The sequence below is a fragment of the Chiloscyllium plagiosum genome, unplaced genomic scaffold (assembly GCF_037043375.1).
Source record: "Chiloscyllium plagiosum isolate Xiang-an unplaced genomic scaffold, Cpla_swu_hap1 HiC_scaffold_30, whole genome shotgun sequence".
Classification (NCBI taxonomy): Eukaryota; Metazoa; Chordata; class Chondrichthyes; order Orectolobiformes; family Hemiscylliidae; genus Chiloscyllium; species Chiloscyllium plagiosum.
The window spans coordinates 53,146,660-53,169,826 of NW_028270168.1; the positions used below are offsets into that span (position 1 = coordinate 53,146,660).

Sequence of the window (23,167 nt, forward strand, 5' to 3'; positions counted from 1 at the left end):
TTCCCCAATTTTCTTTCCATAGCAGTAAGTCCCTGGTAACCTGAATTAGACTTTTGTGGACAGACCCCCAGGAGTGACTTTGGGCCTACCCCTTCATCAATTTGAATGGGCAGCCAACCATTGGCTGACCAGACTTCTGACTGGTCTTTGTGTAACTCCCTGACTGTGGCCCACTCCTTAAACTATAAAACTATGGACTCCCTGACTGTGCTACCTCAAGGAGCTGACTGACAATGCAGAAGTCCTTAGACTGATATCAGAGGCTGTGCCAGATCACTGACTGAAAGGCGTCTCCTTTGAAGTGAGAACTATTCCTCTTAGACTTTGACAATTATATCAGTATCTGAGAACAAAGAATGACCAGTGCCATAAGGAAAGGGCATATGAGTGGTGTTAGACAAATCAATCATTCCAAAAGTAAGTACAGATAAGCCAGGCTGCTAAATGGCCTCTTTCTGCATTTTAAAAAAATGTTAAAAATTAGATAGCACCAGATGGGACACTGTAACAAAAAGAACAAAAATAAAACTGTCAACAGAACTGCACAGGACCTTATCAAAATTAAATCAAAATGCTGTTATCATGGTTGACAATGCAGCCCAACCCCTGAGATTGTCATTAATTCCTAACAGTCTTTATTGCCTTGTTCTCTGCTGCAACAATTCTACAATTCCATGAAGGCAAGTACACACTGGTGTTTCCCAAAAGTTAGCACTACGACTATTGATCCACTTCATTTACATACTCTGGCTGCAGCATTGTTCACAATGAGGCAGAAGTGAGGTCTGCAGATGCTGGAAATCAGAGGTTAGATTAGAGAGGTGCTGGAAAAGCACAGCAGGTGATGAAGGGCTTTTGCCTGAAACGTCGATGCTCCTGCTCCTCGGATGCTGCCTGACCTGCTGTGCCCTTCCAGCACCACTCTGATCTAGGCTATTGTTTACAATGGCACAGATATGGTGGGCCGAAGGTCCTGTTCCTGTGCAATCTGTACAGTTCTATATTTCAGAGAACAATGTTTAGGAAGGTGATAAACAGTGGGAGTGACAGTAGCAGACTGCAGCAGGACACAGATGGATTAAATTTCACTCAGGGAAATGTGAAGTAAAACTTTTGCGCAAAAAATATTCGGACAGTAATCAAGTTAACTGGTACAATTTTAAACAATGACCTGAGTATCTCCCTTCTGCAATCAGCCATCACCAAAACTGTGCTGTGGCCAATACTCCCCTTAAGAGACGTTAATGTTGGCCTACAGAAATTCGGCGTCGGGCCCTTTAAGAAGCGGGTGTTGGCGCCGAGCTATCGCGAGATGTCTCTGTCTGTTCGTCCGTCTCCTTGAAGCAACGCGGGAGCCATCTTGTTTCCGCGCGAGGGGGGAGGGGTGGGGCAGCGAGGGGACAAGGAGGCGAGCGAAGCGGGCAGGCAGGAGCTGGGACAGGGCGGCACTCCGCGTGCTGCCGGGTGAGTGCAGGGTCTGTGTCGGGGGCGCGGCACGGAGAAGGGGGTGCGAGGCGAGGCGGAGCGGCGGGGGGGGAAGGCTGCGTACCGCCGTTGCTCGGGCGCCATCTTTTCACCGCCTCGGTGTGCCGCTGCTCTCATTGGTGGACACGGGTCAGAGGTTTGATTGGTCTGAGGGTTTCGGCCGCTATTGGTTCGCGGGCCCGGGCCCGAGGCCTGGGCCTCAGGTGTGAGCCCTGAGAGGCCAGCCCGCCTGCTATCCAGGGGCTCTGAAGTGGTAGGGAAACGGGCCTCTTCACACAGCCGACAGGCAGGCGGCAGGTTGTGGATTGAGTGAGGGCCCCCCCCCCCCCCCCCAACATCAATACACACTTTGATTGACACCACATATCCAGGGTGTGTGTGAGAGAGAGAAGGTCTTGGTTCATTGTATGCTCTTGCGCTGGTTCCTGGATTATTGGATCGCAGGATGCATTAGGCCAGAGGGCTTACCAAATGACTTAGGATACAGGGGGAAGCTCACTGCATGTCCTGGACTTGGCATGCGGTGTACATCAGCCCTCCTGGTGCACCATGCCAGAGTGGGACAGTTCTCCAGTGTAACTGATGGTGTACTGTTTCTCAGCTGCTCATTGTCACCCATGGCTACTTCAGAAGAACGTAAATGGGAAAAGGACATGTGTCACCAGATGACTTGCCTATCCTGTTTTATCATTCAATATGATCATGGTTGATCTTGGGAATCAAATCCAAGTTTGTATTTCCTCACCATATCTCTTAAGATAGAAGTAGGGAAGTCAGGAGGTGAGTTACTTTCCTCAGTATTCCCAGTCTCTGACCTGCCTTTGTAGCCACTGTGAATCACTATTTCCCAATGGATCATTCAGTAGAAATAAGTTACTATAGTCCCAGAGGACCTTAGGGATGCTCTCTCTCATTGGAGAAAAAGAAAACTAGTGGTGAGTTTAAAGTAAAGAGCACCGTGCCTTAGGCAAGGAATGAGATTGAGAAGGTGGGATTTTATCGTAACCCTGGAAATGAACTGCAATGGCTGAAAAGGGAGTTGGTTAGCTCAGTTGGCTGACTGGTTGGTGACTTTGAAGTGTGATGATTTGGAGGTGCCAGTGTTGGACTGGTGTGGACAAAGTCAAAACTTACATGACACCAGATTATAGTCCAACAGGTTTATTTAAAACCACAAGCTTTTGGAGCTACCTGAGGAAAGACTGGGAGCTCTGAAAGTTTGCAGTTTCAAATAAACATGCTGGACTCTGACCTAGTGTCGTGTGATTTTTGAATTTGAAGAATGATGCCAACAGCATGTTTTATTCCCTCCCTCAGAAGTCAGAAATGGGAATGTTTGCTGATGATTTGCACAGTGTTCAGCACCATTTACCACTCTGATACTGAAGCAGCCCTCCAGTGCAAGATCTGGCTTGGGTTGACATTGGTAAGTCAGATTTGCCCCACACATTTGTGTGGCAATGACCATCTCCAATAAGAGACAATCTAATCACTGCTCCTTGACATTCCATAGTGTTACCATCACTGAATCCTCTACTACCAATATCTTTAGGGTTACCACTGGGCAGAAACTCGGTTGAACTCGTCATATAAACATAGTTGATAAAACAGCAGGTCAGTGGCTAGGAATATTGAGGTGAGTAACTCTCCTGATTCCCCGAAGCCTGTCCACCATCTACAAGGCACAGGTCAGGATTGTGATATTGTATTCCCCACTTTCCCTGTTGGGTACAATTCCAACAGCATTCAAGAAGCTTGACACCATCCAGGACAAAGCAGCCCATCTGATTGGCACCATATCCACAAGGATCTGCTCCCTCCACCACTGACGCTGCAGCGTGTACTATACATAAGATGCACTGCAGAGGTTCACCAAAGATCCATAGACAGCATCTTCCAAACCCATGAGCACTTTCATCTCGAAGGACAAGGGCAGCAGATTCATAGGAACAACACCATCTATAAAATCCTTTCCAAGCCACTCACTATCCTGATTTGGAGAAAGCGAGGACTGCAGATGCTGGAGATCAAAGTCGAGAGTGTGGTGCTGGAAAAGAACAGCAGATCAGGCAGCATCTGAGGAGCAGGAGAATCGACGTTTCGGGCATAAGCCCTTTGTCAGAAAGAAATTTTTTTTTATGAGGGGGTTATGCCTGAAATGTTGATTCTCCTGCTCCTTGGATGCTACCTGACCTGCTGTGCTTTTCCAGCACCACACTCTCACCATCCTGATTTGCAAATATATCACCATTCTTTCATTGTTACTGGCTCAAAATCCTGGAATTCCTTCCCTAAGGACATTGTGGATCAACCTACAGCATGCAGTCTACAGTGTTTCAAGGAAGCAGCTCGTCACTACTTTCTCTTTGGCAACTAGGGGTGGATGATAAAATGCTGGCCAGACAGTGATGTCCATCCACATTCCTCAAAAAAAAATATTAATTAACCCTGCCACATTACCAAATATAATTTAGCTTTGAACCTGGTTAGTAACATAGTCTATTGGTCCAGCAAACTGTCTTAAAAATATTCTACAAATGCATCTTGTCATAAGACCATACGATTCTAGACCACTTTTGCCAATTTAGTTATTGTCACCCATATGGAGATAAAGTCCCCCACAGTTAATACAACACCAATAATTTCTCATTTAATGCTCTGTCCTACTGATGCAGGGGTCTAAACAATATGCCATCAGTGTTTTCTGACATTGATTTCCACCCACACCGATTCTATTTGATGATTTTCTCGAACAAGATACTTTCCACTAGTGTACTTGTGTCATCCTTTATTTTCAATGCTACCCATCCCTGCCGCTATTCTGGCTAACTCCAAAATACTGTGTACCCTGGAATGCTTACGTCCCAGCATTAAACACCTTGCAACCATATCTCTGAATTGTTGATTAAATAATCTCTCCCTCTATTTGTGCTTATAGTTCATCTATCATATTGCTGATGTTTCATGCATTTAGAGAAACAACCTCTGATATTTTTTTTAACTTCTATTCCCTGCAATTACCTTATTCACAGATGTACAAGTTATGTTCATCTCTGTTCTCACTCATCCTCACTTTGTCTTTATCACATCACTGCAATATCTCTTGTTTTTCAGATTCTCCCAACACTCTGCTCCCTCTCCCCTCTATTGTTGGTATAAAACCCAATCTACAGTTCTAATTCTGTGACTGGCCAGAACACTGGTATCATCTTAGTTTAAGTAGTGCCCATCCCAGCTGAATAGCTTGTCTGTCCATGAATACTGATGTTGGCACCTAATACATTGAAACCCCCTTCTTCTCACACCTCTCTTTGAGCTGCACCTTTAATACTTTGCTCAACCTGTGCTAATGTGAATTGACATGTTGCTCGGGTAACATTGATTTGGGCATTAACATTTTAAATTATCTTAGCACATTATTCCTGATTCTATGTATAATTCACGCTTTAGAGAACTACACACTCCCTGATCACACTGTCTCTTAACACTACCACGTTCCTTTTCCCTAATGCCTGATTGAATGGCATTCTGTACCATAATTTGTCCACTCATTCATCCTTCTCATTCTCAAAGTTAAAGTTGGGCTGATCCTCTTCCCTTGCGGACTCGACAGCTTAACTGTGGAAAGGTTGTTTCTCATTCTGGGAGCGTCTAGGGCGACTAAGCATAATCTCAGAATGAGGGGTTGCCCTTTTAAAGTAGAGAAGAGGAAGAATTTCTTCTTGGAGGATAGTCAATACGTGGAAATACTTGTATGTTGACACGTGTCTTCACTGCAGAGGGCTGGATTGTTATCTGTATTCAAAACTTAGACAGATCATTAACTAATCAATTAGTTATTAATTCACACACGGCTGAAGTGATAGAATGTTACACTGTCTGAACTTGGAAACAAAGGTGTCAGCTACCAAATGCTTTCCTTCTCAGCATCAAATTCCCATGTGAACCAAACCTGCAACTTTGTTGTCAGTCTACTGCATGTACTCTTTGTGCATCCATTATTACCAATGCTATGGACGGTGATTGGTTCGGGTACTGTCACAGGCACAGTTAATGGTTAAAAAGAACCCAATGAATTGCGAATGCTAGAAATTAGAAACAAAATCATAAATTGCTAGAAAATTTCAGGTCTGGCAGCATGTAAACAAAGCAGAGTGAAGATTTCAGATCCAGTGATCCTTCTTCAGTTCAAATGCTGCCAGACCTCTTGCGTTTTTCCAGCAGTTTCTGACTTTGTTTCACAGTTTTCTGATAACTTTGCATTATCATCCCATGTGTCATAGAGATGTACAGCATGGAAACAGACCTTTCGGTCCAACACATCCATGCCGACCAGACATCCCAACCCAACCTAGTCCCACCTGCCAGCACCTGGCCCATATCCCTCCAAACCCTTCCTATTCATATACCCATTCAAATGCCTTTTAAATGTCGTGATTGTACCAGCCTCCACTACTTCCTCTGGCAGCTCATTCTATATATGTACCACCCTCTGTGTGAAAACGTTGCCCCTTGGGTCTCTTTTATATCTTTCCCCTCTCGCCCTAAACCTGTGCCCTCTGGTTCTGGACTCACCGACCCCAGGGAAAAGACTTTGTCTATTTATCCTATCCATGCCCCTCATAATTTTGTAAACCTCTATAAGGTCACCCCTCAACATCTGACGCTGCAGGGAAAACAGCCCCAGCCTGTTCAACCTCTCCCTATAGCTCAAACCCTCCAACCCTGGCAACATCCTTGTAAATCTTTTCTGAACTCTTTCAAGTTTCACAACATCCTTCTGACAAGAAGGAGACCAGATTATTTACAATATTTCCAAAAGTGGCCTAATCAATGTCCTGTACAGCTCCAACATGACCTCCCAAACTCCTTTATTCAATACTCTGACCAATAAAGGAAAGCATACCAAACGCCTTCTTCACCATTCTACCTACCTGCGACTCTGCTTTCAAGGAGCTATGAACCTGTACTCCAAGGTCTCTTTGTTCAGCAACACTCCCTCGGACCTAACCATTAAGTGTATAAGTCCTGCTAAGATTTGCTTTCCCAAAATGAAGTACCTCGCATTTACCTAAATTACACTCCATCTGCCACTCCTTAGCCCATTGGCCCATCTGATCAAGATCCCGTTGTAATCTGAGGTAACCTTCTTTGCTATCCACTATACCTTCAATTTTGGTGTCATCTGCAAACTTACTAACTGTACCTCTTATGCTCACAACCAAATCATTTATATAAAGTAGTGGACCCAGCACCGATTCTTGTGGCACTCCACTGGTCACAGGCCTCCAGTCTGAAAAGCAACCCTCCACCACCACCCTCTGTCTTCTACCTTTGAGCCAGTTCTGTATCCAAATGGCTAGTTCTCCCTGTATTCCATGAGATATAACCTTGCTAACCAGTCTCCCATGGGGAACTTTGTCAAAAGCCATACTGAAGTCCATATAGATCACATCTACTGCTCTGCCCTCATCAATCTTCTTTGTTACATCTTCAAAAAAACTCAATCAAGTTTGTGAGACGTGATTTTCCACGCACAAAGCCATGTTGACAATCCCGAATCAGTCCTTGCCTTTCCGAATACGTGCAAATCCTGTCCCTCAGGATTCCCTCCAATAACTTGCACACCACTGACATCAGGCTCAGCAGTCCACAGTTCTCTGGCTGGTCCTTACCACCTTTCTTAAATAGTAATACCACGTTAACCAACCTCCAGTCTTCCAGCACCTCACCTGTGACTATAGATGATACAAATATCTCAGCAAGAGGCCCAGCAATCACTTCCCTAGTAGTATCTCCCCCATCTCGTGCGGCTTCACAGAAAGGTTGCCTTGCTGATCTTTGAGGGGCCCTATTCTCTCCCTCGTTACCCTTTTATTCTTAATGAATTTGTAATAACCCTTTGGATTCTCCTTAACCCTATTTGACAAAGCTATCTCATGTCCCCTTTTTGCCCAATTTCCTGCTAAGATTTCCACACTGTAAGTAATCTAATCTAATCTAATTTCCTTCTTAAGTATACTCCGACTGCCTTTATACTCTTCTAAGGATTCACTCGATCTATACTGGCATATGCTTCCTGCTTTTCCTTAACCAAACCCTCATTTTCTCTTGTCATCCAGCATTCCCTACACCACCAGCCTTTCCTTTCACCCTAACAAGAATATACTGTCTCTGGACTCTTGTTATCTTGTTTCTGAAGGCTTCCTATTTTCCAGCCGTCCCTTTACCTGCAAACATCTGCCTCCAATCAGCTTTTGAAAGTTCTTGCCTAATACCATCAAATTTGACCTTCTTCCAGTTTAGAACTTCAACTTTTAGATCTGGTCTATCCTTTTCCATCATTATTTTAAATCTAATAGAATTATGGTTGCTGGTCCCAAAGTGCTCCTCCACTGACACCTCAGTCACCTGCCCTGCCTTATTTCCCAAGAGTAGGTCAAGTTTTGCATCTTCTGTAGTGGATACATCCACATACTGAATCAGAAAGTTTTCTTGTACCCACTTAACAAATTCCTCTCCATCTAAACCCTAACACTATGGCAGTCCCAGTCTATGTTTGGAAAGTTAAAATCCCCTATCATAACCATCCTATTATTCTTATAGATAACTGAAATCTCCTTACAAATTTGTTTCTCAATTTCCCTTTGACTATTAGGGGGTCTATAATACAATCCCAATAAGATGATCATCCTATTCTTATTTCTCACTTCCACCCAAATAACTTCACTGGATGTATCTCTGGGAATATCCTCCCTAAGTACAGCTGTAACGTTATCCCTTATGAAAAATGCCACTCTCCCTCCTCTCTTGCCTCTCTTTCTGTCCTTCCTGGAGCATTTGTATCTTGGAACATTAAGCTGACAGTCCTGTCCATCACTGAACCACATTTCTGTAATTGCTATGATGTCCCAGTTTCATGTCCCTAACCATGCCCTGAGTCTTTCCTGTCAGGCCTCTTGCATTGAAATAAATGTAGTTTAATTTATCAGTCCTACCTTGTTCTCTGCTTTGTCCCTGCCTGCTCTGACTGTTTGACTCGCTTCTTTCCCAACTGTACCAGTCTCAGATTGATCTCTTTCCTCACTATCTCTCTGGGTCCCATCCTCCACCTTATTAGTTTAAATCCTCCTGAATAGCTCTAGCAAATCTCCCTGCCAGTATATTAGTCCCCTTCCAATTCAGTTGCAATCCATCCTTCTTGTATAGGTCACTTCTACCCCAGAAAAGATTCGAATGATTCAAAAATGTGAATCCTTCTCCCATACACCAGCTCCTCAGCTACACATTCCATCTGCTTTATTCACCTATTCCTACCCTCACTAGTTCGCGGCACTGGGAGTAGTCCAGATAGTACTACCCTCGAGGACCTCCTTTTAAAATTCCTGCCTAACTTTCTCGATTCTCCCTTCAGAATCTCATCCTTTTTCCCTCCCTATGTCCTTGGTTCCAATGTGTACAATGACCTCCTGCTGGTCCCTCTCCCCTTTGAAAATATTCTACACCCTCCCTGAGCCATCCTTGATCCTGGCACCAGGGAGGCAGCACACAGAGTTTTCGCTACTGGCCACAGAAACGTATGTCTGCGCCTCTTCCTAGGAAGTCCCCTAACACAATCAATCGCTTGGAACCCAATGTACCCCTCATTTCATTACAGCCTGTCTTAATACCAGAAACTTGGCTGTTAGTGCTGTTAGAGATTCCCATCACACCCTACATTTTCCAAAATAGCATACTTATTTGAAATGGGGATAGCCACAGGAGACTCCTGCACTATCTGCCTCCCTCTGCTACCTTTCCTGGAGTTTCCATTTGGAAATGGTTTCATGATAACATTTCAAAGGAACATGTGGAAGTTCTCTTAAATGCCCTGACCAGTATTTATGATTAGATTACATTACAGTGTGGAAACAGGCCCTTCGGCCCCACAAGTCCACACCGACCTGCCGAAGCACAACCCACCCATACCCCTACATTTACCCCTTCACCTAACCCCTTATCCTCAAACAATCACTCTCACTTAAGATGGCATTCATCACTTTGCTAGTTTTGGATTTTGTTGTGTTCACTTTATTAAAGCAGCACTTTGAAATTGACTGTAAAGGGTTTTGGAATGTGAAAGGTGTTATATTAATGCATTTTAAAGTGCACGTTCTTTAGTAAGTGACGTGCAGAGTGCAGACGGAACTTATAAACACATATATACATGACTTAACTCTGGAAGTGCAGTTGATGAGATTTGGAACACTGTAATCAAATAGGTTTCAAGTTTTATGTTTACTGATACCTCCTGCGGTAATCTGATTGAACAAGTGATGCTTAACAATGAGATTAGCATGCCCATCATACAAGGTTTTCTGGTTTAGAAAAAATTCACTTTTTTAATATTCTCTTACATTTTATGTAAGATGATGAAACTCAGCTGTCGGTGTTGCAAGTATAGGGGTCAGTGTTCACATGAGTAACTCTTATGTTGTCTGAATTATAATTTAGCTAATTGATATAACTGCCAGATTGTTTTTCCAATTAGATTAGATTACTTATAGTGTGGAAACAGGCCCTTCGGCCCAACAAGTCCACACCGCCCCGCCGAAGCGCAACCCACCCATACCCCTTACCTAACACTACGGGCAATTTAGTGTGGCCAATTCACCTGACCAGCACATCTTTGGACTGTGGGAGGAAATCGGAGCACCCGGAGGAAACCCACGCAGACACGGGGAGAATGTGCAAACTCCGCACAGTCAGTCGCCTGAGTCGGGAATTGAACCCAGGTCTCTGGCGCTGTGAGGCAGCAGTGCTAACCACTGTGCCACCGTGCTGCCCTTTCTTAGATTCAGTGTGAATCATTTTTAGATCTGAACAGCTTTGAATTGTGCTGCATTAGCCAAAAAAAAAGTATTTATCCCTTTGACAGTTGATTCAAATGGCCTATTTCCATGCTGCATATCTTATGATATCTATTAGGCTGGATTATTACATTTATGGCAGTGATAAATAGAGACACTTTTTTTCTTGAATATGATTGCATCAGTTTCTGCACCAAACGTCACTGCATATTTGCCCCAATTGGGATTAATAAGTCATGGAGTTGAACACTTGTTATTAAAACCGAAAGAACTATGGATGCTGTAAATCAGAAAAAAAACAGAAATTGCTGGAAAAGCTCAGCAGGTCTGGCAGGATCTGTGAAGAGAAAGCAGAGTTAATATTTCAGGTCACCGGACCTGAACCATTAACTCTGATTTCTTTTCACAGATGCTGCCAGACCTGCTGAAATTTTTTGGCAACTCCTGTTTTTGTTTGTGCACGTTTGTTATTAGTGACTGGCTGCTGGCATTACTAAATGTTGTTGCTTACTTTTGGCTTCAGGACATTTCAGGATATTACCCCTTCTGGCCTACCATTAACTGATTATGGTGCTGCTGTATGTATCCTTGCCTTGTCTGATCTTCATGTGTGCCTCCAGTTGCCTTGTCTAATGCCAGTGTTGCTGTGTCCAGTAATTTATCTATGCAATCCTGTCTGCCGTTGTCGTGTCAAATCCCTGCACATGTATTGTGCCTGTGGGTGCCTGTCTGACTCTGGTTTTTGTTTGGCCCTGCTGGTTCTAGTGTTTTGCCTGTAGTTGACCTGTCTGACCCTGGTAGTCGTTAACTTGATTGTTACCGGATTAAGAATCTGCCCAAGAATGGAATTCTTTATGTCGGAGATAGATAATAGGATCACTTTGGTCAACATTTTTGTAGATAAATGAGTTGTGTATTGAACGGCGTGTTTAGATATTCTTGAGAACATCTTTCTTGTTTATGTCGCCTCTGTTACTTATGGCAGCGGCGTTTAGTTTTAGCAAAATTGTTTGAGCAACATTAACTTCAAGATCTGGTCTCGTTCAATCTTTTGGAGATTTCGGTAAAGATAAATAGGGAAAGAGCCTTCATGATGACGCGATCTCTTTGCAATGATTGATGTAGCTTCTCGCCAATCGAATACTAGGCGGCGCTGGAATGGAATGTTTGCAACCCCGTTCGGACCAATCTGAGAGCGCGTGGGGCGGGATTTGCTTGATGAAGGGGAAAAGCAGTGGAAAGTTTGCAAAAAAAATCCTCTTCGCTATGAAAGAGGAGAGAAACAAAGCAAGGTTACACGGTGATGTCGGCAATGGAATCTACACGTATTGCCAAGGGGAAATGTGCAAATACACAAGCTAATAAACAGACAATTTACTGATTGGTTTAATTGCAAAAACACTCCGACCTTTTGTTCACACGATCCTACAATTGTATCATGGTGTTTTTCCCCCCGAATGAATGCTTTCGTTGAATGTCTCCTTTGCCGATCCAGGCCTCCCCTATCTCCTCTGACCCCTATTCTGTCGGGCAACCGAACCTGAAACCGGAAGTGTCAAATGGCCAGCGGATTGGCGTGTCCACTATCCAATCAGGATATAGCACCCAGGGGAAGGGTGAGATGGTCTTCCAATGGCAGGTCACTGTATCGGGGAGGCGGGTCTTTCACGAGTAGCAGGTTGGGCTGAGTTTCAGCCTTCACTTGCCAGTGGGGGAAAAAAGGCTGCAGGTTTGTTGTAGTGAGTTTATCACTGAGACAGGGGTCAAGTGAAAGACAAAGAAAAATGGCGAATGCATTCATTTACTGGCTTCAGAGCACCAAGCTTTCTACTTTACAATGTGTCCTGTCTGCATTGCACTGCAGCTGCGTTTGGGGCTCTCTGCATTTGAGAAGCTTTTTGATTGCTGGCCTCCTTTTTTTTGGAGCCTAGGAGTGTCTTCCACTGCTCCTTTTCCTCTCCTTCCGGACCTGGAGAGGAAAGAGTACATTCGTACCATGAAGCTGGATGTTGGGGTAAGTATGAGATTTTTTTTCCAATCAAAATGAGTGAACGACTGCACAGATACTGTCGTGGATTCGCAAGGTTCTGGGTTTCCCTCTCAAAATTTAGTCGAAACAAAATCCTGCTGGTCTGACTGTTGTTCTAACATTTCGGCTGTGTCCTTCAGCATTCTGCTTCTTTACAAATCGCAGTCAAGTAATCGAAGGGCTTTGAGCAACCTTGAATTCCTCAAGGGCTAGTGAGTAGACAGTGGTTGTTAAAGGAAAGGCCATTCAGACGTTTGTTTTGATTTACTTCTCGAGAGGAAAGATCGTTAAGTAGATTTTTTTTCTTAACTACAAGTAAACAATACCCAAGTTCAATATGTGGGTGTAATGAAAATGTCCTACTTTTGATTTCTTATTCCTATACTCCCATAAACATTTGAATTTTTGTTTTAAGTCCAGTATGTCAGTATTATTTTGAATTTCCAGTCTACTAGAGTTGATATAGAGAGTACGTTCAAACTAAACAGGGTCAACAGACTTTACACAATATATCAAAACTTGATGACAGGTTCATTCAAAATTGTATGTTTGCGAACTAGACTGTTTAGAAATCCTGCGACTATCCTCCGATGACAGTCTCTCTTAATTGTCTTGTTCTTTTTAATTAGAAATCAGTTTATATTGCTGTCGTACAGTTTTGTCCTTCTTATCTAGGACAATGATCGAAGTTTGCTAGTCTTTCCTCTGTTACATAGGCAACATGTTACAGGAGAGGAACAGACGAGTGCCCTGTCCTGTGCGTGGTTGACTTGAGAATTGTGTGAAGGTCACTGGAATGTTGGCTTGGAATAGCTCAGCTAGTCAATGCCTCTCAAACTAAGTATTGTAACACAGCCACAAGTGACATGGAAGGAGTAGAACTAAAATGCTTTTACGTTTTTTTCTAAAAGCTCATTAGGACTCTTATCTGTGTACTGTTAGAATTGCGGTCTGTTTTGTTCTTGTTGTGAAGGGTTTGACAAAGTATGTCTGAAGTTGGCGTAGCTGGGCCTTGAACTGAAAATAAGTGACCTTGAGATGCAGTTGCTTGATAGCTGTTCAAAGGGTATGATTATACCATTGAGTGGGAATGGGTACTATGAAAGAATTTTGTTACACTTGCAAAATATTTCATAACTTTGCAGGGATTTTCTCTCTTGAATGGTTTCAATTTCTGAAAATAACTGGTAATTTAAGGTGATTGATTTTATTATGGTAAATAAATTATTGTAATATGCTGAAAACATTTTTAAAGAAATTGTAGCCATCAAGGAACAATTGCACGCTTGTTGCTGATTTCTTGTGATACTAGCTGCTGCGTACACACTTAAGATGATGAGAGTTGACCTCACATAGTTTGCCTATGGCAGATTTGGTTACAAGAACAAGTAAAGAGTTGAAAATATATAAATTTGTTGGGATAATTGTACAAAACTAGCACTTGGAGATGGTTTAAAATGTTCTTTGTAAGTTTTCATTCTTATTTTAAAAATTGACAGTGCTGCAGTGATACTGTTATGAGATATGTTACCTCTTCAGGACTGCCTACTCAGAGGGCAGTAGAGGCAGGGATCACTGAATATTTTTAAGGTGGAAGTAAATAATTTTTTCTGAGTAAGGGAATCAAAGGTTGCTAGGGGCAAATGGAACAGTGGAACTCAATGCAGGTGACCTGTAACCATGAGCTTTGGCAGAGCAAGTCTGAGGGGTCGAATAGCCTCTTCCTGCTCCTGACATTGTTACCTTTTCTGGTAAACTTCATGTTGTTTGGAATCACAGTTGGTATACATATTTCACATTGGTGTAAATTAATTCTTTAGAAGACTCTTTGATGTGTAACTCATTGCCACTGTGCTGAATATATGTTGTACCATTCAGAATGGTATCCCTCCAAAGTCCAAGATTTGCCTATTAAATACAGAGGAAGCCTCATCTATATTGGGCATTTGTTTCTTGTGGATTAAATAAGGGGACGTAAAGTAAATAGGTTGAGTCCAATTAACATTTGTTTCTGATCAGCTCCATCTACAAACATTCTTAGAATATTTCTTGGTCGGTTCTATCTCCAGGAACATTTAGTTGTCTCAAGTACATTACAGGAGAAAGTGAGGGCTGCAGATGTGTTGCTGGAAAAGCACAGCAGGTCAGGCAACATCCAAGCAGCAGGAGAATCGACGTTTCGGGCATGAGCCCTTCTTCAGGAATGAGGAAAGTGTGCCAAGCAGGCTAAGATAAAAGTACATTGCAGTTGACCCTCAGTCCCAGACTTTCAAATCCTCTGAGTTAGTGTTCTGCTGTTTTTCTTCAACTTTTCCATGATTCTGTTCATTGCTGGAGGTTCCACTTAGTGTCTTATTATTTACATTGCAACCCACACTATTTTGACAATGTCAGAATATACCTGTGCATGTAATTCTTAAACTAGCAAGATAAGTTTTTTTGCTAAGTGCAGTATAAAAATGTTATCATGTACGTACCAATCACCTATCTGGAGGCTTGATGTACTATAATATAGTGATCAAATATAACATTTCATTGTGGGAAATGCCAGCACTGTCCAAAACCCTCCCACATCATACCTCTTTGTATTACAGCCAATCTAACGTTGGTGGTACTGATTTGCCTAGGACTTTTTTTGATGGTGGGGTGTGGGGAAGCGAGGTGGAAAGGAGGATATTCACTGAATTCCTTCATCATGGTGTCTGCATTACTAACCACCTTGCTTGAAACTGTCTACATTTGTAAGATGGGATGAGTATTATCCAGAAGGCCCTAGATCTTTGACTACTCCATAACAAGTTAGATTTTATATTGATCTAGTGGTTAATTCATTTACTGAGAGCATACTATAATTGACTAACGTTCAGATAATCTCACTGCTAATGCTTAGCTCTCATTGTCAAAGTTAATGTAATAATATTCATACTTAGGTGCATGCAGGTGGTCAGTGTCAAGTTTTTGCTTTTTGACATGAACAACCTTTTAAAAGGTGACCGAGGGATAATTTCACTTCTTACTCTGCCTTATAATTTTCTCTGTGGTAGGAGAGCAGCATGTTTACAAAGTTTTTACATTCATGTTGACAAATGAAAATTCACATTACCTGCTCTCTAATTGGGCTCATGCATCAAATGGTCAACAAATCATAAAAGCAAAATAGTGAGATGAGAGAGATTCACTGGTACACTAACCTCTCCTGTCTCTAAATTTATTTGGAAGCACCAGTTGTTCAGAACCTTTTGAGCAGACCCAAATAACTGTCATTTTAGTGTAGTATTTTGGGAGCAGAAACACAAGATGCATACTGCTTTGTGATGTTTTACTGTTTTAATGTTTACATTTTGCATTTTTCTGGTTCATATGGTTAAGCATTCTGAAATTTTGTAAACAAAATTCCAGTATCCAGAAATGCCTTGGTTGCATGCATTCTGGATTGTTGCGGTTACGGTATAATTCTAGATAGTTAATAGCAAGTCCAAATTCCTGAAATGATGTGTATTCTGTGTAATTTTGACAAATTTCAGCTGTGTATTTTTAGTCAGACGTTGGGTGTCTTCCTGTGTTAGCAATTGAATTAGCCCCATTTCCTCAAATGCCAAATTGCTTTGTTACCCATTGTTGGAAGTTAGTTGGTGTTTTGGAGAGCAGAGAAGAGTGTTGCCGAATGCTCTCTGCACTGATATGTTGACTACTTTGCATGAACTTTCAGGGTTACGGCCGAAACCAGTGTACACTACCTCCCAGCAGTACTACAGTATTGTATACATAGTAATGTTGTATCATTAAATATTGTGAATACATATACTTAAAGTTGTTGTAGCTGACAGTAGGATGTGCTGTTGAGATTTCATTTTTAATGTATGTCATTGATGTCTCACTCGCTCTCGCTCTCTCTCTCTCTCGCTCTCGCTCTTTCTCTTACAAACCACCCCTTCAATACCTGCCACTCCACCCTTTGTTCATATGTAAGAGTACTTACTTTAATTGCCAGTTACACTAAGCATAAAGAGTAAGAATTACTGAATGACCAGTCACCTCTTGGAGCATACTGAAAAATGTTTGTTTGTCTGAGAACTCAAAATCAAAATGCAAATGGTTTGCAGTTATGGCTTAATATCTGACATTGAAATTACAATAGTAGGAAAGGGATATCACATTACAAATGTTACCTTAACCCAATTGCATCCACATCATGAAATTTAGCGTCAAGTCTCACTGGTGCAAAAACTGGGCCAACTGTTACAGCTAAGAGTTTCATGCTTTAGATGTGACATTAAAAGCAGAATATTGATTCAATGATGTTGTATTAAAAGATACTGATGTGCAGTCTGAAGAAGAAGAGCAGCATCCTGGTTAACAGTGCTCCTCCAAATTAGTTATTTATCTCATTGCAATTTGTGAATTATGTTGTGCAACTGCATTTGTGCTTATAAGTGACTAAAGCCTCCAATTAATGCAGCATACATTAAGGAAGCTGGAATATTTGAGATAAAGAAACTATATTTAAATGCAAGGTTTCTCTGGACTGATTAGCTTTAGAGCTTGCAGCAAAATTCCTTTGAGTTTTAAGTGGTCTGATCCCTTAGTGAGCAGGCTACAAACTCACAACATACTTATAAAATTAGTTCCAACTTGGAGGAAGTATGGAAATAACTGTTGCAGTAGAGATTGAAGTACACAGAGGAACTTTATCCTTTGTCAGACGTAAGAGTGCTTTACTAGATAGAAAACTCTGCTGGCTATGCATATAAACTAGTATATATGTTCCTGACCTTGACAATAAGATGGTGTGCAAAATATTCAGTGTATGTGGTGGGAACCTGTTAATTTATAATCCCATATTGAAAGTTACAGTCACTTTGAATGTCGCAAGATTGGAAAATTTGACTTGCTAAACAAGCTTTTTGCTGCAGCTCAAATGTCAAAGTATCTTGACAACCTACAGGTGTCAGCATATTTATACTTCTGTTTCCAATACAGCCTTTTCTCTCTTTCAGCTTTCTTGTGTTGGACTCATTCTAGGTTGTTGCTGCCCCATTGATCAGCCTTTCGTCTGAATCAAGGTATACAATATTTCTTTTCAAAGGGAAGATTTTCTTTCTTAGTTTGCAAATAAAGCACAAAATTTAAATGTATTTATGGTGAAGCACCATATAACTCTTAAACCTCTCGTCCAGTCCAGAACTGCTATAAGTATCCAAGTAAAACAGCATAGCAGTAACTCCTGTCAGGCACATGAGGTCATTCAGTGCACAGTACAATTCAAAACTTTTTGGGTATTGATGCATCCTTTGTCTACATGCAATAAGAGCTGAAAAACATTTATATTACACAGGTGCCAGACAGTGATCATCTTTGACAAAATAAAACCTAGTTATCTCCCCATGTAATTCAATGGCATTGAGGAGAAAGTGAGGTCTGCAGATGCTGGAGATCAAAGTTGAAACTTTATTGCTGGAACAGCACAGCAGGTCAGGCAAGCATCCAGGGAACAGGAGATTCGACGTTTCGGGCACAGGCCCTTCTTCAGGAATGAGCAGAGAGTGTTCAGCAGGAGAAGATAAAAGGTAGGGAGGAGGGACTTGGAGGAGGGCAGTTGGAAATGTGATAGGTGGAAAGAGGTCAAGGTGAGGGTGATAGGTCGGAGTAGGATGGAGGCGGAGAGGTCAAGAAGAAGACTGCAGGTCAGGAAGGCGGTGCCGGGCTGGAGGGATCCGGCTGAGACAAGGTGGGGGGAGGGGGGATGAAGAAACTGGTGAAGTCCAAGTTCATCCCCTGCGGTTGGAGGGTTCCCAGTCGGAAGATAAGACGCTCCTCCTCCGACCGTCAGGTTGTTGTGGTTTGGCGGTGGATGAGTCCAATGACCTGCATATCCTCGGTGGAGTGGGAGGGGGAGTTGAAATGCTGTGCCACAGGTTGGTTGGGTTGGTTCGTCCGGGTGGCCCAGAGGTGCTCTCTGAATCGCTCCGCAAGTAGGCGGCCTGTCTCCCCAATATAGAGGAGGCCACACCGGCTGCAGCGGATGCAGTAGATGATGTGGGTGGAGGTGCAGGTGAATCTGTGGCGGATATGGAAGTTTCCCTTGGGGCCTTGGAGAGAAGTGAGGGGGGAGGTGTGGGCGCAAGTGTTGCACCTCCTGCGGTTGCAAGGGAAGGTGCCGGGAGTGGTGGTTGTACCCCCCACCGACCCAACCACCACTCCCGGCACCTTCCCTTGCAACCGCAGGAGGTGCAACACTTGCGCCCACACCTCCCCCCTCACTTCTCTCCAAGGCCCCAAGGGAAACTTCCATATCCGCCACAGATTCACCTGCACCTCCACCCACATCATCTACTGCATCCGCTGCAGCCGGTGTGGCCTCCTCTATATTGGGGAGACAGGCCGCCTACTTGCGGAGCGATTCAGAGAGCACCTCTGGGCCACCCGGACGAACCAACCCAACCAACCTGTGGCACAGCATTTCAACTCCCCCTCCCACTCCACCGAGGATATGCAGGTCATTGGACTCATCCACCGCCAAACCACAACAACCCGACGGTCGGAGGAGGAGCGTCTTATCTTCCGACTGGGAACCCTCCAACCGCAGGGGATGAACTTGGACTTCACCAGTTTCGTCATCCCCCCCCTCCCCCCACCTTGTCTCAGCCGGATCCCTCCAGCCCGGCACCGCCTTCCTGACCTGCAGTCTTCTTCTTGACCTCTCCGCCTCCATCCTACTCCGACCTATCACCCTCACCTTGACCTCTTTCCACTTATCACATTTCCAACTCCCCTCCTCCAAGTCCCTCCTCCCTACCTTTTATCTTCTCCTGCTGAACACTCTCTGCTCATTCCTGAAGAAGGGCCTGTGCCCGAAACGTCGAATCTCCTGTTCCCTGGATGCTGCCTGACCTGCTGTGCTGTTCCAGCAATAAAGTTTCAAATTCAATGGCATTACCAACATTGAATCTCCCGCATCATCTGGAAGAGCATGGTTTGATTAAATGCAGTCAACATGGCTTTGTGAGGGGCAGGTCATGCCTCACAAACCTTATCGAGTTCTTTGAGGATGTGACTAGAAAAGTTGATGAGGGTCGAGCTGTGGATGTGGTGTATATGGACTTCAGCAAGGCATTTGATAAGGTTCCCCATGGTAGGCTCATTCAGAAGGTCAGGAGGAATGGGATACAGGGGAACTTAGCTGTCTGGATACAGAATTGGCTGGTCGATGGAAGACAGCGAGTGGTAGTAGAAGGAAAATATTCTACCTGGAAGTCTGTGGTGAGTGGTGTTCCACAGGGCTCTGTCCTTGGGCCTCCACTATTTGTAATTTTTATTAATGACTTGGATGAAGGGATTGAAGGATGGGTCAGCAAGTTTGTAGACGACACAAAGGTTGGAGGTGTCGTTGACAGTATAGAGGGCTGTTGTAGGCTGCAGTGGGACATTGACAAGATGCAGAGATGGGCTGAGAGGTGGCAGATGGAGTTCAACTTGGATGAATGCGAGGTGATGCATTTTGGAAGGTCGAATTTGAAAGCTGAGTACAGGATTAAGGATAGGATTCTTGGCAGTGTGGAGGAACAGAGGGATCTTGGTGTGCAGGTACATAGATCCTTTAAAATGGCCACCCAAGTGGACAGGGTTGTTAAGAAAGCATATGGTATTTTGGCTTTCATTAACAGGGGAATTAAGTTTAAGAGTCGTGAGATCTTGTTGCAGCTCTATAAAATTTTGGTTAGACCGTACTTGGAATACTGTGTCCAGTTCTGGTCGCCCTATTATAGGAAGGATATGGATGCTTTGGAGAGGGTTCAGCGGAGGTTTACCAGGATGCTGCCTGGACTGGAGGGCTTATCTTATGAAGAGAGGTTGACTGAACTCGGACTTTTTTCATTGGAGAAAAGGAGGAGGAGAGGGGACCTAATTGAGGTATACAAGATAATGAGAGGCATAGATAGAGTCGATAGCCATAGACTACTTCCCAGGGCAGAAATGGCTAACACGAGGGGTCATAGTTTTAAGCTGGTTGGAGGAAAGTATAGAGGGGGTGTCAGAGGCGGTTCTTTACCCAGAGAATTGTGGGAGCATGTGTGGTGAAACGGTTAAAAATTATGTCCCAATACATGTGTGAATCTAACCGGAATGGAGGTGTTGCTTAGTCCCGTGTGAATCTTATTACACACCCCCCCGTGTGAATCTTCTTATCTGTATGTAACCAGAATGGAATGTGTTTTTTAGCCTTGCTCTGCTGTTCACATGAATGTTTATATCTGGAAAAGAGTATATCAGCTGGAAAAGTCTCCAGTTCGGTGAGTCTGCTCCGGGGTTACGTTTAACCGCCGAGCGTGGGTTGTTGGCAACCGCTCTACGAGAACTGACGGCTCCCAGTTCCGGTAACATGTAGAGTGAGTATAAGCCAGACCCGTTGGTTGTGGCGACGCTGCGGGGAATAAAAAGCTGAAGCATATTCTAGCAGACTCGCCTCTTGGTCGTTTGTTCTGTGTCAGACTACTCTCCTACGAACCTGACCTTGAGAATTTTTTAAAACATTTGGCGTAGTCGAGCAGGGTCAATCGCAATTGAGGAGAGATTTTGATACAGAACAATGTTTTGGAAAAAGACTAAGAAACCAGAAGAACAAACTGTGGAGGTCCCGACCGTCCCGGGATGGCATGGATGTGGGCATGTACGTGGCAGTTTGTTTGAGAGAGGATCCCAGTCCTGCCGAAGAACCCCTTGCCTGGGGTACAGCGGAGGATGTGGGCATGTCCAAAAAGCTGAAACGGAGTTAACAGAATTGAATGGGATTGAACTGAACTGAACTGAGTGGAACTGAAGTGAATCAAATTGAACGGAACAAAATGGAACTGAGCTAAATTGAATTGAAATGGACGGAACTGAATTGAACACAATTGAATTGAACTGAACAGACCTGAACTGAGCTGAATTGAACTACACTGAATTGACTGAACTGAAATTAACTGAAACGAATTGAACTGAATTAAGCATAATGTAACACATGTATTGGGCCAAGCAGTGGAATGTGGTGAAACGGTTAAAAATTATGTCCCAATACATGTGTGAATCTAACCGGAATGGAGGTGTTGCTTAGTCCCGTGTGAATCTTATTACACACCCCCCCGTGTGAATCTTCTTATCTGTATGTAACCAGAATGGAATGTGTTTTTTAGCCTTGCTCTGCTGTTCACATGAATGTTTATATCTGGAAAAGAGTATATCAGCTGGAAAAGTCTCCAGTTCGGTGAGTCTGCTCCGGGGTTACGTTTAACCGCCGAGTGTGGGTTGTTGGCAACCGCTCTACGAGAACTGACGGCTCCCAGTTCCGGTAACATGTAGAGTGAGTATAAGCCAGACCCGTTGGTTGTGGCGACGCTGCGGGGAATAAAATGCCCATATTCTAGCAGACTCGCCTCTTGGTCGTTTGTTCTGTGTCAGACTACTCTCCTACGAACCTGACCTTGAGAATTTTTTAAAACAGCATGGAATGCGTTGCCAGCAGCAGTTGTGGAAGCAAGGTCATTGGGGACATTTAAGAGACTGCTAGACATGCATATGGTCACAGAAATTTGAGCGTGCATACATGAGGATCAATGGTCGGCACAACATCATGGGCTGAAGGGCTTGTTCTGTGCTGTACTGTTCTATGTTCTATCAACATCCAGTTGATGATAATTAATCCGATATTTAACTCTGCCAGCCACATTTAATACTCTGGCTACAAGCGAAGTCAGAGGCTGGGAATTCTGCAGTGAGTAACTCTTTCTAACTGCCCTGATCCTGTGCACTATAAGGCAAAAATCTGGAGCTTAATGGAAGACTCTCCACTTGCCCCGATGATTGCAGCTCCAACAACACTCAGTAGTGATATCACCTGGAACAAAGCAGCTTGTTTGATTGGCAGTCCACTCACCACTTTTAAATGTTCACTTCATCCCTCACTGCTACACAGTGTGTACCACCTACAAGAAAACAATTTGCCATTGACAGCATCTTCCAAACCCATAACCTCTATTATCAAGGAGGCCATACCCAGAATCTGCATGGGAATGCCACCTGCAAATTCCCCTGCAGATCTCTCAGCATCTGACTCAGAAGTACATTGCTGTCCATTGATCATTGATTGGACTAAAACCTGAGAAGTTTCTTTGTCCTTCTGTTTTCTTGCTATCTCACCATGCTATTTCAAGCTTTGACACCTTGCTTAGAAATTCAGTTTATTTCTCATTACTTGCAGATCTAACATTCATCATTGCTGGGACAAAACCTGCAATGAAATCCCTAACAGAACTGTATATATCCTGGCACCACAAACACACTCAATGAATCATAAAATGGTTCCAACACAGGAGGTCACTGAGCGGGCTGTTGAGTCCATGTGAGCTTTCTATAAAGTATTCCCCATTACTCCTCTCTAACCCTTGTAACCCAACACGTTGATTTCCTTAATTTCCTATTCATACAGCAGCCTCATTTGAACACCTGAATCTAAGTTTGTGTTGTTAAAGTCTGGTGCCTGTGGCTTCTGGCTCCTTCTGTTAAATAATTGTTCGTAGTCCAGCATCTGCATTGATACAATGAGCAGGTGGACTAAGGGGAGAACATGTGCATGTAGTAAGGAGAAGAAAGAAAAAACTGTAACTACCCTAATATTGTATAAGTACCAGCTATGTATAATGAACTTCCTAGTTTTAGTTTAACAGCAGTATCTCTGCAATGGTAGGAAGATGAAGGACATGAGTGTGAAAGTCAGTTGAGGTTTGATTATGACATTGTCTTATTGAGTAAAAAGTTAATGACAAAA

At 43.4% G+C, this 23,167-nt stretch overlaps 1 protein-coding gene across 5 annotated transcripts in view; it reads left to right on the forward strand.

Moving 5' to 3' along the window:
- Positions 1–1,376: 1,376 nt before the first annotated feature.
- The window catches only part of nfyc (nuclear transcription factor Y, gamma), a 93,998-nt gene continuing 72,207 nt past the window's right edge, over positions 1,377–23,167 (forward strand). Inside the window, exons 1-2 of one of the 5 annotated variants that reach the window (XM_043717958.2) lie at positions 1,387–1,464; positions 17,361–17,426. The gene's annotated coding sequence lies outside the window, so the exon portion shown is untranslated. Of the gene's footprint in view, positions 1,465–12,046; positions 12,349–17,360; positions 17,427–23,167 lie in introns of those variants that run through there. The other 4 variants (XM_043717959.2, XM_043717961.2, XM_087976951.1 and 1 more) reach the window with 4 other exon arrangements.